The 12,200-nt window shown below is 44.0% G+C and overlaps 1 protein-coding gene across 1 annotated transcript in view; it reads right to left on the bottom strand.

Annotated features, from left to right (window-relative positions):
* Positions 1–12,200, bottom strand: part of LOC126418498 (uncharacterized) — a 90,036-nt gene that overhangs the window by 61,513 nt on the left and 16,323 nt on the right. The window lies entirely within an intron of this gene.

The raw sequence follows: 12,200 nt of genomic DNA, 5'->3' as shown, positions 1-12,200 counted from the left end.
TGTCGCCCTGCAGTGTGGCTGCCGCGGCTGACTACTAACGCGGCAGAGCCGAGAAGGTGGATGGCAGCCCAGACCAACTCTCCTGGTAGTTGTGCCGACCGAATGGCGTCGCACCGCGATGCTATATGCAGTGTGGCGCTCTAAGGCGTCATCAGTGGCTAGAGGTGAACAGGGGACGCAGATTTGATGACAGATGTAACACTTGACATACGTTCGTTTCATATTTTCAAGGAAACTGATGTCCGCTCAGGTACAAAAACCCTTCTTACAACCGACCAACAGCCAGCGTGTAAAACACAATGCATCACAATAATACATATTGAAAGCACAAATACGAGGGTCACTCCAAAAGAAATGCACACTATTTTTGTAAAAATACAGTTTTCATTCTGCATGTGTGAAAGTCTTACAGCGTGTAGATACATCCTTCCCGCTTCTTTTCAAACTTAGTTCAACCTGTTCCCATGAGTGGTGCCATCACAGCATGTCTTCAAGATGGCTGCTACACTTGACGTTCGTCAAAAACAACGTGCTGTCATAGATTTCCTGTGCTGTGAAAACGAGACAGTGGAAAACATCCACAAGAGGTTGAAAAAGGTGTATGGAGATGCTGCTTTCGATCGCAGTACAGTTAGTCGGTGGGCGAGCTGGTTACGTGACGAAAGCGGGCACGGCAATGTAGAGGATTGTCCTCGCAGCGGTAGGCCTCGTACTGCACGCACTCCAGACAACGTGCAGAGGGTTAACGAATTGCTGACTGCTGACAAACGCATCACAGTGAACGAATTGTCACGCTACGTTGGGATAGGGGAAGGAAGTGTTTGCAGAATACTGAAAGTGTTGGCGTTAAAAAAGTTTGTGTCAGGTGGGTTCCGAAAATGTTGACAGTGGCTCACAAAGAAACAAGAAAAACGGTATGCAGCGAACTTTTGGGACAGTACGAGAATGGTGAAGATGAATTTCTTGGAAGAACTGTGACAGGTGATGAAATATGGCTCCATCATTTTTCACCAGAGACGAAGAGGCAATCAATGGAGTGGCATCATGCAAATTCACCCAAGAAACAAAAATTCAGAACCACACCTTCTGCTGGAAAAGTTATGGGTACGTTGTTTTTAGATTCCAGAGGACTATTGCTTGTCGACATCATTCCAAGTGGAACCACCATAAATTCTGATACATAGTGACGACACTGAAGAAACTTCAAGCTCGATTGAGTCGTGTTCGACCACACCGGCAAAAGCAGGATGTTTTGCTGTCGCACGACAATGCACGGCCACATGTCAGTCAAAAAGCCATGGAAGCGATCACAAAACTCGGATGGTCAACACTGAAACACCCGCCTTACAGTCCTGACCTGATTCCATCTGACTATCATCTCTTTGGGAAACTGAAAGACTCTCTTCGTGGAACAAGGTTTGAAGATGATGACTCCCTTAAGCACGCTGCCAAACAATGGCTCCAAGAGGTTGGTCCAGAATTTTACCGTGTGGGTATACAGGCGCTGGTTCCAAGATGGCGCAAGGCAGTTCAGAGGGATGGAGATTATGTGGGGAAATGAAAATATTGTTCCTAAAGGATGTATCTACACACACTAAAACATTCAAACATGTGGAAAAAAAGATGGATTTTTTTTAAAAAAATTGTGTGCATTTCTTTCAGAGTGATCCGCGTATTATCAAGGAATACGTCAGTATCAATAGCCATCAGCTATTTACAAAAATTTCCGTAATAGCTTCAGAAAAGTCATCAAACCAGCTGACAGCATCATCTATACGAGTGGTATGTACAAATCTCAGAACAATATCATAATAATCTGGTATATAAGGAGGACAGTGGCAGGCGAGCAATGGAAAGCTTCGTTTATCAGGTCAATGAATGTGATAGTGCGAGGACGTTACTAACATTATTGGGGTATGAAAAACTTTAAATAATAAACTGTCCTTTGTCGAAGAGAAACTCCTGCACTTGAGCTACTCAGATTGCTTGTAACACCATTTTTAACGGGAGCAACTGAAGGTAAAGCTGAGTGGTGCAAATGTAAGCAAAAATTAAGCAGCAAATACGGGTACATATGCTTGAAATCAGATATCATGTGGGATTGTGTATTTTTCTATATCATGCATTGTCGCTGTACTTCATTACGTCAGTAACCCAGCTTATGACATAGAGTTTTTCATATACGAAAGTAAATCTTGCGTTTTGGGCCTGTAAAAACATTTATTATAGAATACAGCATCGTTTTATGAGTGTTGACCCTGTTTGTGGCATATTTTCTGCGTTTTTCTGTTGCCGTTTTACCCTTCCACTATAGCCTTTTGCATGTAATAGTCTTTTTCTATTGTTATTTGTCGGTACAAACAGAAACATTTTCTGGAACAGAATAAAATAGCCAAGGTACTCAGTTCAAAACGGTTCAAATGGCTCTGAGCACTATGGGACTTAACTTCTGACGTCATCAGTCCCCTAGACTTACTACTTAAACCTAACTAACCGAAGGACATCACACACATCCGTGCCCGAGGCAGGATGCGAACCGGCGACCGTAGCGGACGCGCGGTTCCAGACTGTAGCGCCTAAAACAAGCTAGCCAGCGATGCAAAAGAAAGATACCAAAGGAACCTAAAGACTCTCTTAAACAGCATCACCCGCACCCTCACACAGAACCAGACAAAAAGAATGAGACAAAAGAATCCTAAAGCTCCAGTCTTAACAAGCCTCCCAAAGATCCACAAATATCCTGTGCCAGTCAGGCCAGTGGTGGACTTGAGAAAAGCCCAGTCTTACGTTTTAGACAGACACATGCACACATTCCTACACATACACAAACAACACAAGCCTCAAAAACACAGGAGAGAAAATTAAGGACATCAACATCCTCCAAACAGCAAAACTGGTATCTTTTGACATTACACCCATGTACACACACATACCCACAGAAGAAACTATAAACATTATAGACCAACAGCTAAAATACAAGAAATTCCTATATATACAAGTAAATTAAATCTCGTCCATTCTTAGGGGAATCACAGAACAAAACTACTTCACTTTCAACAATAACTTCTATTTGCAACAAGAAGGGTTGCCCATGGGATCCCCCATCAATGGAACATTAGCCATTACTTTATTGGATCATACAGAGAACACAATATTCAACATTTTAAAACAAGATGATACGAAATAATTTATTGGTGCCAGTATGTGGATGTCGTAATCATCTTATAGATGACACACAAAACAGATAGAAGGGCTAAATAGTAACGCCAACACAGTACACCCACAAATCCACTTCACAGTGGAAATAGAAAAAACCGAGAAACTATGTTGGATCTTACAGTTACAAGAAACAACCATCATCATGAATTTTCAATCTACAGAAAATCCACAGCTATGTCATCCATAGCTCACCCAACTACCTGACACTGCATAAATATGCCGATTTCACACACATACTTCACAGGATAAACAGAAAACCTCTTAAACTGGAGAACTACATACAGGAACCAAATATAATCCAAAGAAATGCTGTTGAAAATGACTATAAAACAGACATCATAAACCTCAACAGCAAGATAAAAATGAAACATAAAAATAGAGGCCACCCAGTCAAAGATCTGCAGATCCAGAGGCAGAACACACAGACAACACAGCAGGCCACATCACACCAGGAAAAGGACACACACTAACACAGAGTAATAAGATAGAACTTAGAATTTGAAACATCTTGAAAAAGCAAGGGATTCCAGCAACATTCAGAACAAACAACACAATTCAAAAAAGGCTAAGACCAGACAAACCTCACACAAATTCAGGAATGCTGGAATATACCAACTCACATGTAACTCGTATCTAGCCCAATCATAGGACACACAAGAAGAAATTTCGGTACCAAGTACACAGAGAACATAGGAGCCCTAAAGAGTGACAGCACACATTCCACTATCGCAGAACATGTAATGAACAACAACCATAGCCCCACTATGTAAAGTGATCTCCATGTAACAAAAAGTACACACACGCAAAAGAACCACTGCCCATCACTTACAAAGACATAAATGAGGAACAGAGGGCGTCATAAGTCCCAGTGTAATTTTCATAGCCTTCCTGCAACATGAGTCACATTTCCTGCGACACACGCGCATGGTAAGATGACATCATGTTTTCGATTATGCACCAAGTGCAGAAGTTATGTTTTCCTGTGTATAAAGGTAGCTGCAAGCTGCCCAACGAACGTGAGTCCATGAGCAACCTAGCACACACCAAAACCGTATCCACAGCACTACCGCAATTCAAATTGCATAACGTTGAGATACGCAAGTTCACATTTGTGTGTTTGTTTACTTACAGTCGCTCATACAGTTGCAGATGACATGATGTGTGCCGAGAAAACGCAACAGAAGAACGCAGAAAATATGCAACAAACAGTAACAGCAATCTTAAAATCATGTTGTAATGTGTAATAAATAAAGTGCTATGAAAGCACTCGAGGAAAATAATATTTAAAATCGAACAGTACACATATAGTAATGTTTTACGGTGTTTGTAAATGTTCTGTTTTCAACATGTTTCAGATTTAAAGAACCCACTGATGATGGCGATATTTGTCGCTGAAACTAGTTTGGGGAATAAATAAATAGACCACAAAAGTGTTGTGCATCGAGGTGGATCCATAATTCCCATATTGTTGTTCATGTCTCAATCAGTTTGTGAGAGTAATATCCGCAAAAGGAGGAGGACTGAGTTTGAGTCCCAGTCTGACACACAGTTTCCATCTGTCAGCAGGATTCGGATTCTCGTTTGTCCCATTACCGATATATATTAATTTGAGATAACTTTATTACAGTTACCATTATAATTATCGTAGCTATTTTTTGGTGTCGTCCCTTAGTTCGAACCCTGGTTTGTGCAGCTCTCCATGCTACGTTAACCTGTGCGAGCCCCTTCACTTCCAAATAAATACTGCAACCTGCTTTCACGTGAAGTTTGCTGTACTCATCACTTGTTGTTCCTCTACAACTTTTACTCCGCACACTTTTTCTCGATTATCAAACGGACGATTCCCTGACGCCTCAGGACGTGTCCTGTCAACTGATCACCTCTTTTAGTCAAGTTGCGCCTTTTTTGTCTCTAGTTCAATTTTGTGCCACCTCATTAATTAAACCATCTACACACCGATTCTTCATCAGTTTTGCTCTAGCACTACATTTTAATATCTCTCATTCTCTTCTTGTGTCAATTGTTTATCGCCCATGTTTCATTTCCATACAAGGCTACACTCCAGACAAATATCTTCAGAAATGACTTGCAAACAGTCAAATTTATATTAAACAATAACAAATTCCTCTTTTCCAGGGATGCTCTTCAAGCTGTAGCCAGTGTGTATTTTATATCTGGCCTACTTCGGCATCAACCGTTATAATGCTGCCTGTAAACGATGCCGCATCTACTGATTTAGGGTGCAATTTCGTAATCTAATTATACTTTTGAATGTGACACGTCAGCCTTTCAGCAAACTGATTAGCTCGCTTAACGAGTTATGGATATGTCGAGTATTTCACAAGTTAATATAACGGAGACATAATCACATTTGATAAAAAATGGACCTAAGTAAGTTAATTATCCTTCGATGCTTGACAGAACGTAACGATACTGCCACAAGAGAAAAATTTACCCGATGTTGTGCAGCTGCAACGAATTTAATCACAACCGTCCTGTTGTCACTTGACGATAGCATAAGAAGCTGAATCCCAGTCTGTGGTTACACTATTGGCCAATAAAATTGCTACACCAAGAACAAATGCAGATGATAAACGGGTATTCATTGGACAAATACATTATACTAGAACTGACATGTGATTACATTTTCACGCAATTTAGGTGCATAAAGCAAAAAAAGCACTACGTCTTCAGGCCACAGTGGCCCACCGGGACCATCCGACCACCGTATCATCCTCAGGTGATGATGCGGATAGGAGGGGCGTGTGGTCAGCACACCGCTCTCCTGGTCGTTGTGATGGTTTTCTTTGACCGGAGCCGCTACTATTCGGTCGAGTAGCTCCTCAATTGGTATCACGAGGCTGAGTGCACCCCGAAAAATGGCAACAGCGCATGGCGGCTGGATGGCCACCCATCCAAGTGCCGACCACGCCCGACAGCGCTTAACTTCGGTGATCTCACGGGAACCGGTGTATCCACTGCGGCACGGCCGTTACCAATTTGGGTGCATAGATCCTGAGAAATCAGTACCCAGAACAACCACCTCCGGCCGTCATAACGGCCTTGATACGCCAGGGCATTGAGTCAAACTGAGCTTGGATGGCGTGTAGAGATTCAGCTGCCCATGCAGCTTCAACACGATACCACCGTTCATCAAGAGTAGTGACTGGCGTATTGTAACGAGCCAGTTGCTGGGCCATCACTGACCAGACGTTTTAAATTGGTGAGAGATCTGGTGAATGTGCACGCCAGGGCAGTAGGCGAACATTTTCCGTATCCAGAAAGGCCCGTACAGGACCTGCAGCATGGGGGCGTGCATCCTGCTTAAACGTAGGGTTTCGCAGGGATCGAATTAAGGGTAGAGTCACGGGTCCTAACACATCTGAAATGTAACGTTGATGCGAACAAGAGGTGACCGAGACGAGTAACCAATGGCACCCCATACCATCACGCCGGGTGATACACCAGTATGGGGATGACGAATACACGGTTCCAATGTGCGTTCACCGCGATGTCGCCAAACACGGATGCGACTGTCGCGATGCTGTAAACAGACCTGGATACATCCGAAAAAGTGACGTTTTGCCATTCGTGCACCCAGGTTCGTCGTCGAGTACACCATCGCAGGCGCTCCTATCTGTGATGCAGCGTCAAGGGTAACCGCAGCCACGGTCTCCAAGCTGATAGTCCATGCTGCTGCAAACGTCGTCGAACTGTTCGTGCAGATAGTTGTTGTCGTGGAAACGTCCCCATCTGTTGACTCAGGGATCGAGACGCGGCTGCACGATCCGTTATAGCCATGCGTATAAGATGCCTGTCATCTCGACTGCTAGTGATACGAGGCCTTTGGGATCCAGCACGGTGTTCCGTATTACCCTCCTTAACCCACCGATTCCATATTCTGCTAACAGTCATTGGATCTCGACCAACGCGGGCAGTAATGTCGCGACACGATAAACCGCAATCGCGATAGACTACAATCCGACCTATATCAAAGTCGGAAACGTGATGGTACGCACTTCTCCTCCTTACACGGGGCATCACAACAACGTTTCACCAGGCAACGGCGGTCAACTGCTGTTTGTGTATGGGAAATCGGTTGGAAACTTTCCTCATGTCAGCAAGTTGTAAGTGTCGCCACCGGCGCCAACCTTGTGTGAATACTCTGAAAAGCTAATCATTTGCATATCACAGCATCTTCTTCCCGTCGGTGAAATTTCGCGTCTGTAGCACGTCATCTTCGTGATGTAGAAATTTTAATGGCCAGTAGTGTAAGTGAATAATAGTTGCAGAACGTCAAGAAAGTTTTCCTTTATGATATTAAAATAACATTGTCTGCAAATGAGGAATGAAAACTTGAAATTTGTAAATAATCAGTGAACAGTACACGTATGTCTGTATCAGCAACAACAACACTTGTGTGGTGATCGTCAAACGACATGTCTTTTGTAGAAAAAAATTAATCCTTTATGAGTGAAATTAAAAATGAAGTATGTGCGAATTCGCCAACTTGATTTGCAAGGCGATGCTTATCATTAGGCGAATTAAGTGTAGCCTAAAAGTGTACAAAACCCAGATCTTCTGGAAAGCTTGAAATAAGCTTATGAGACGAAATGCTGGCCCCCCGACTTAGCAGAGTACACGGGTCGCTTTGAAGAGCCGGATGCTGTGGTGCTGGGGAGGCGCCAGGCGGTCACGTGACCCTCCACCGCTGACGTCAGTGGTGGCGCTGGGGTGGCGGTCGCGGTGTGTACGAGCCGGTCGCTCGTGTGACCCCAGGGAGCTCACCTGGGCCGGAGTGGAGGTGTCGAGGAGTGGCAGAAAGGAACTACTGCGTGGGGTAGTCATGGACACGTAGTTCTGCAACGACCGGTGTACCAGTCGTAGTGATGTGAGGCAGCATAGGAACAGTACCGTAAAAAGATCCCAGCTGACAGGGACTGAAGAAGTGTGTCACTCCGAGACACTGACGATCGGCTTCAAACCAGACACGAACTGCAGACGCCAGCGACTGCAGGTCCGTCTGAACCAGCTGCCGAACAGTCGTCGCGAAGGCAGCTACAAAGACCCGGCATTTCGAGTCGGTGACTGTCGCTCACAGAGGTGCACACAGCTGCGCGTGTCGAGTTGGCCAAACGACACAGAGGCGGACTGCAGCTGGATGGAGGTGCGTAACGTCGTCATACGAGGCGCGATTTCGCCTCTTCTGAAATTATGGATGTGTCGATTGGACCGTCGGCGCAACGAGGGGTTTAAGCTGCAGTGTGTAGAAGATTTAGTTCGAGCCAGTGCTGGTGCCGTGGTGTTATGAGGGTATTTCTGTCAGCGTGACTTGTGAACGAGGATGTTCATTTGAACATTCTCGGTGAGGAAGTGTTGGCCTATCTCTTGTACCTTCGTGATGAATATACACAGGGGTCCAAAAAAATGTATCCACTGTTGAAAAGTCCATAACTTGCAAACTAATTGACGGAGTTGTCCCATTTTTGGTGAAAGCTTAGCTTAAAGCCCAACTTAAAGATTTCACTGTAGGTGTTCGAAATGGTCACCATTGTTGTTGTTGTTGTTGTGGTCTTCAGTCCTGAGACTGGTTTGATGCAGCTCTCCATGCTAATCTATCCTGTGTAAGCTCCTTCATCTCCCAGTACCTACTGCAACCTACATCCTTCTGAATCTGCTTAGTGTATTCATCTCTTGGTCTGCCTCTACGATTTTTACCTTCCACGCTGCCCTCCAATGCTAAATTTGTGATCCCTTGATGCCTCAAAACATGTCCTACCAACCGATCCCTTCTTCTAGTCAAGTTGTGCTACAAACTTCTCTTCTCCCCAATCCTATCCAATACCTTCTCATTAGTTACGTGATCTACCCACCTAATCTTCAACATTCTTCTGTAGCAGCACATTTCGAAAGCTTCCATTCTCTTCTTGTCCAAACTATTTATTGTCCATGTTTCACTTCCATACATGGCTACACTCCATACAAATACTTTCAGGAACGACTTCCTGACATTTAAATCTATACTCGATGTTAACAAATTTCTCTTCTTCAGAAACGCTTTCCTTGGTATTGCCAGTCTACATTTTATATTCTCTCTACTTCGACCATCATCAGTTATTTTGCTCCCCAAATAGAAAAACTGCTTTACTACTGTAAGTGTCTCATTTCCTAATGTAATTCCCTCAGCATCACCCGACTCAATTTGACTACATTCCATTATCCTCGTTTTGCTTTTGTTGATGTTCATCTTATACCCTCCTTTCAAGACACTGTCCATTCCGTTCAACTGCTCTTCCAAGTCCTTTGCTGTCTCTGACAGAATTACAATGTCATCGGCCAACCTCAAAGTTTTTATTTCTTCTCCATGTATTTTAATACCTACTCCGAATTTTTCTTTTGTTTCCTTTACTGCTTGCTCAATATACAGATTGAATAACATCGGGGAGAGGCTACAACCCTGTCTCACTCCCTTCCCAACCACTGCTTCCCTTTCATTCCCCTCGACTGTTATAGCTGCCATCTGATTTCTGTACAAATTATAAATAGCCTTTCGCTCCCTGTATTTTACCTCTGCCACCTTTAGAATTCGAAAGAGAGTATTCCAGTCAACATTGACAAAAGCTTTCTCTAAGTCTACAAATGCTAGAAACGTAGGTTTGCCTTTCCTTAATCTTTCTTCTAAGATAAGTCGTAAGGTCAGTATTGCTTCTCGTGTTCCAACATTTCTATTGAATCCAAACTGATCATCCCCGAGGTCGGCTTATACCAGTTTTTCCATTCGTCTGTAAATAATTCGCGTTAGTATTTTGTAGCTGTGACTTATTAAACTGATAGTTCGGTAATTTTCACATCTGTCAACACTTGCTTTCCTTGGGATTGGAATTATTATATTCTTCTTGAAGTCTGAGGTCACCATTAACATCCACAAGCAAACGATGCCGCCAAACTGCAGCACGCACTACTGATTGCAACGTGTTCAGTTGGATATTTGCACATGAATGTACGATGGATTCTCGAAATTCATCCAATGTGCATGGCTTTTGTCGATAAACGACGTCCTTTAGTGTTCCCCACAGGAAAAAGTCCAGTGGAGTCGGGGGAACGTGGTGGATACTCCACAGCACCTCTATGGCCTATCCATCTTCCTGGTAGATTTTCGTCGAGATACGCCCTAACACGATTTTGGTAGTGGGCTGGGGCACCATCTTGTTGAAAGTAAATTCTTCTGTCTCCATACAAGTCTCGGATGGCAAGTAAAATGGATGTCTGAAGCTTGTGAAGGTACATCTCACCGGTAGCTGAGCCATCAAAGAAGAATGGCCCAATCGAGCCCCGGTGAGACAACTCACACCACGCATTTACTTCTGGCAAATTCACGGCATTGTCTACATGGACGTTCGGATTTTCGGCGGCCCAGTAGATGCAATTGCGGCGATTTACTGTACCATTGAGTTTGAACTGTGGCTCATCATACCACACAATCATCCCTGCAAACTCTTCATCGTTGCGCACCACGTTAGTAAACCACTCGCAGCACTCCATTCTACGACCTGGGTCGTCCTCGTTCATTACGTGTAGCAATCGTGGGATGTAGCACTTCCACTTTGCTGTCTTCAAAATTCGCCGAACACTCGAGCGACTCACTCCAGTCTCACGGGCACACTGTCTCACAGACTTCTGTGGTGAGCGAGTGAATTGTTGTAACACACGACTGGAGTTAGCTGGACTTGTTACTGTTACAGGTCGTCCAGATCGTTGTTTGTGTACATCTTTAACACAAACTTCGGCTTCAAAATTGTCTCGAATGCGACGAATAGTTAAACGTGTCGGTGGCTCTGTTTGATAATCATTTTCCATTGCCGTTGAACCTCATTAATGTTTTCGTACTTAAAATACCACTTCAAAACTGACTTCCTTTCATCGAATGTAAGCCTTGCGCCAGCCATGTTTTCTCGAGTAACTAGGTGCAGCTAAGAACAAAACACTGGTTATCTGGCGACTGTCATCTGACAAAACAAACAAACGCAATACAACGCTTGTGTGGCGATTGCCGGAACTACAAACTATTACACTACCAAAGATGAGACAACTCCGTCACCTAGTCTGCCAGTTATGGACTTTTAAACACTGGATACATTTGTTTGGACCCCTCTGTACAGTGGACACTGGCGGTGTAGAAGAGGACGACAGTGGTGCTCTCCTCTCAGGGCTGCGTGCATACACTCGTGGTTTCACGAACGCTCAGGCGCCCTACAACACCTCGAGGCGATCACTAGCCAACCCGACCTTAAAGCTGCAGACGTTGTACGGCAGCCGACATCCCCGCTGACTGGTACGACGAGTGGGAGGCCTCAGGTGGATGTTGCGTGTCTGAAGAAACTTCCGGCACTGTCTTCCGCGACGAACTGACGGGAATTTCGAGACCAGAGGCTGTTATATCGCTATGCCATTCCACGATCCTTCGAGCAGTAGCTGGCTTGAATCTGACTGTCTTAATAAAACTTAATGATGTGTTAAAACAATGAGAATCATACAGCCAACTAGTTGTATGTCAAAAACTTATTCGGACCTTTACCTAGGTTTCAACGGATATAAAAGTGTCTTCCTCGAAAGAAGTAATAACACGTGTTATTGTGTGGAAAGAGAAACCAACTCGTACGGCTCAGTCAACACTAAAATGATCCATATAAATGGTGAGGCATAGCTACATGGCTTAATGTACAGTAAACCTAGGTAAAAGATTGAATACACTTGTGACGTGCCACTGGTTGGCTGATTACTATGGCGTCCCCGATTTTACAGTTGCTGACTGCTACCATGTTGGAGCTTTTAATGCCGTACGTGTAGCAGATGATGCAGACCATTAGTACTATCTTACAGGCCACGGTGTTCACTATAATTGCTTCTTTCGAAAAAATAAGTAATTTAGCCACTGGTTGTGTTTATTGTTCACGTTTGAATTTGTTTACAACTAACAACGA

The sequence above is a fragment of the Schistocerca serialis genome, chromosome 9 (assembly GCF_023864345.2).
Source record: "Schistocerca serialis cubense isolate TAMUIC-IGC-003099 chromosome 9, iqSchSeri2.2, whole genome shotgun sequence".
Classification (NCBI taxonomy): domain Eukaryota; kingdom Metazoa; phylum Arthropoda; class Insecta; order Orthoptera; family Acrididae; genus Schistocerca; species Schistocerca serialis.
This window is presented reverse-complemented; position numbering and strand designations above follow the sequence as displayed.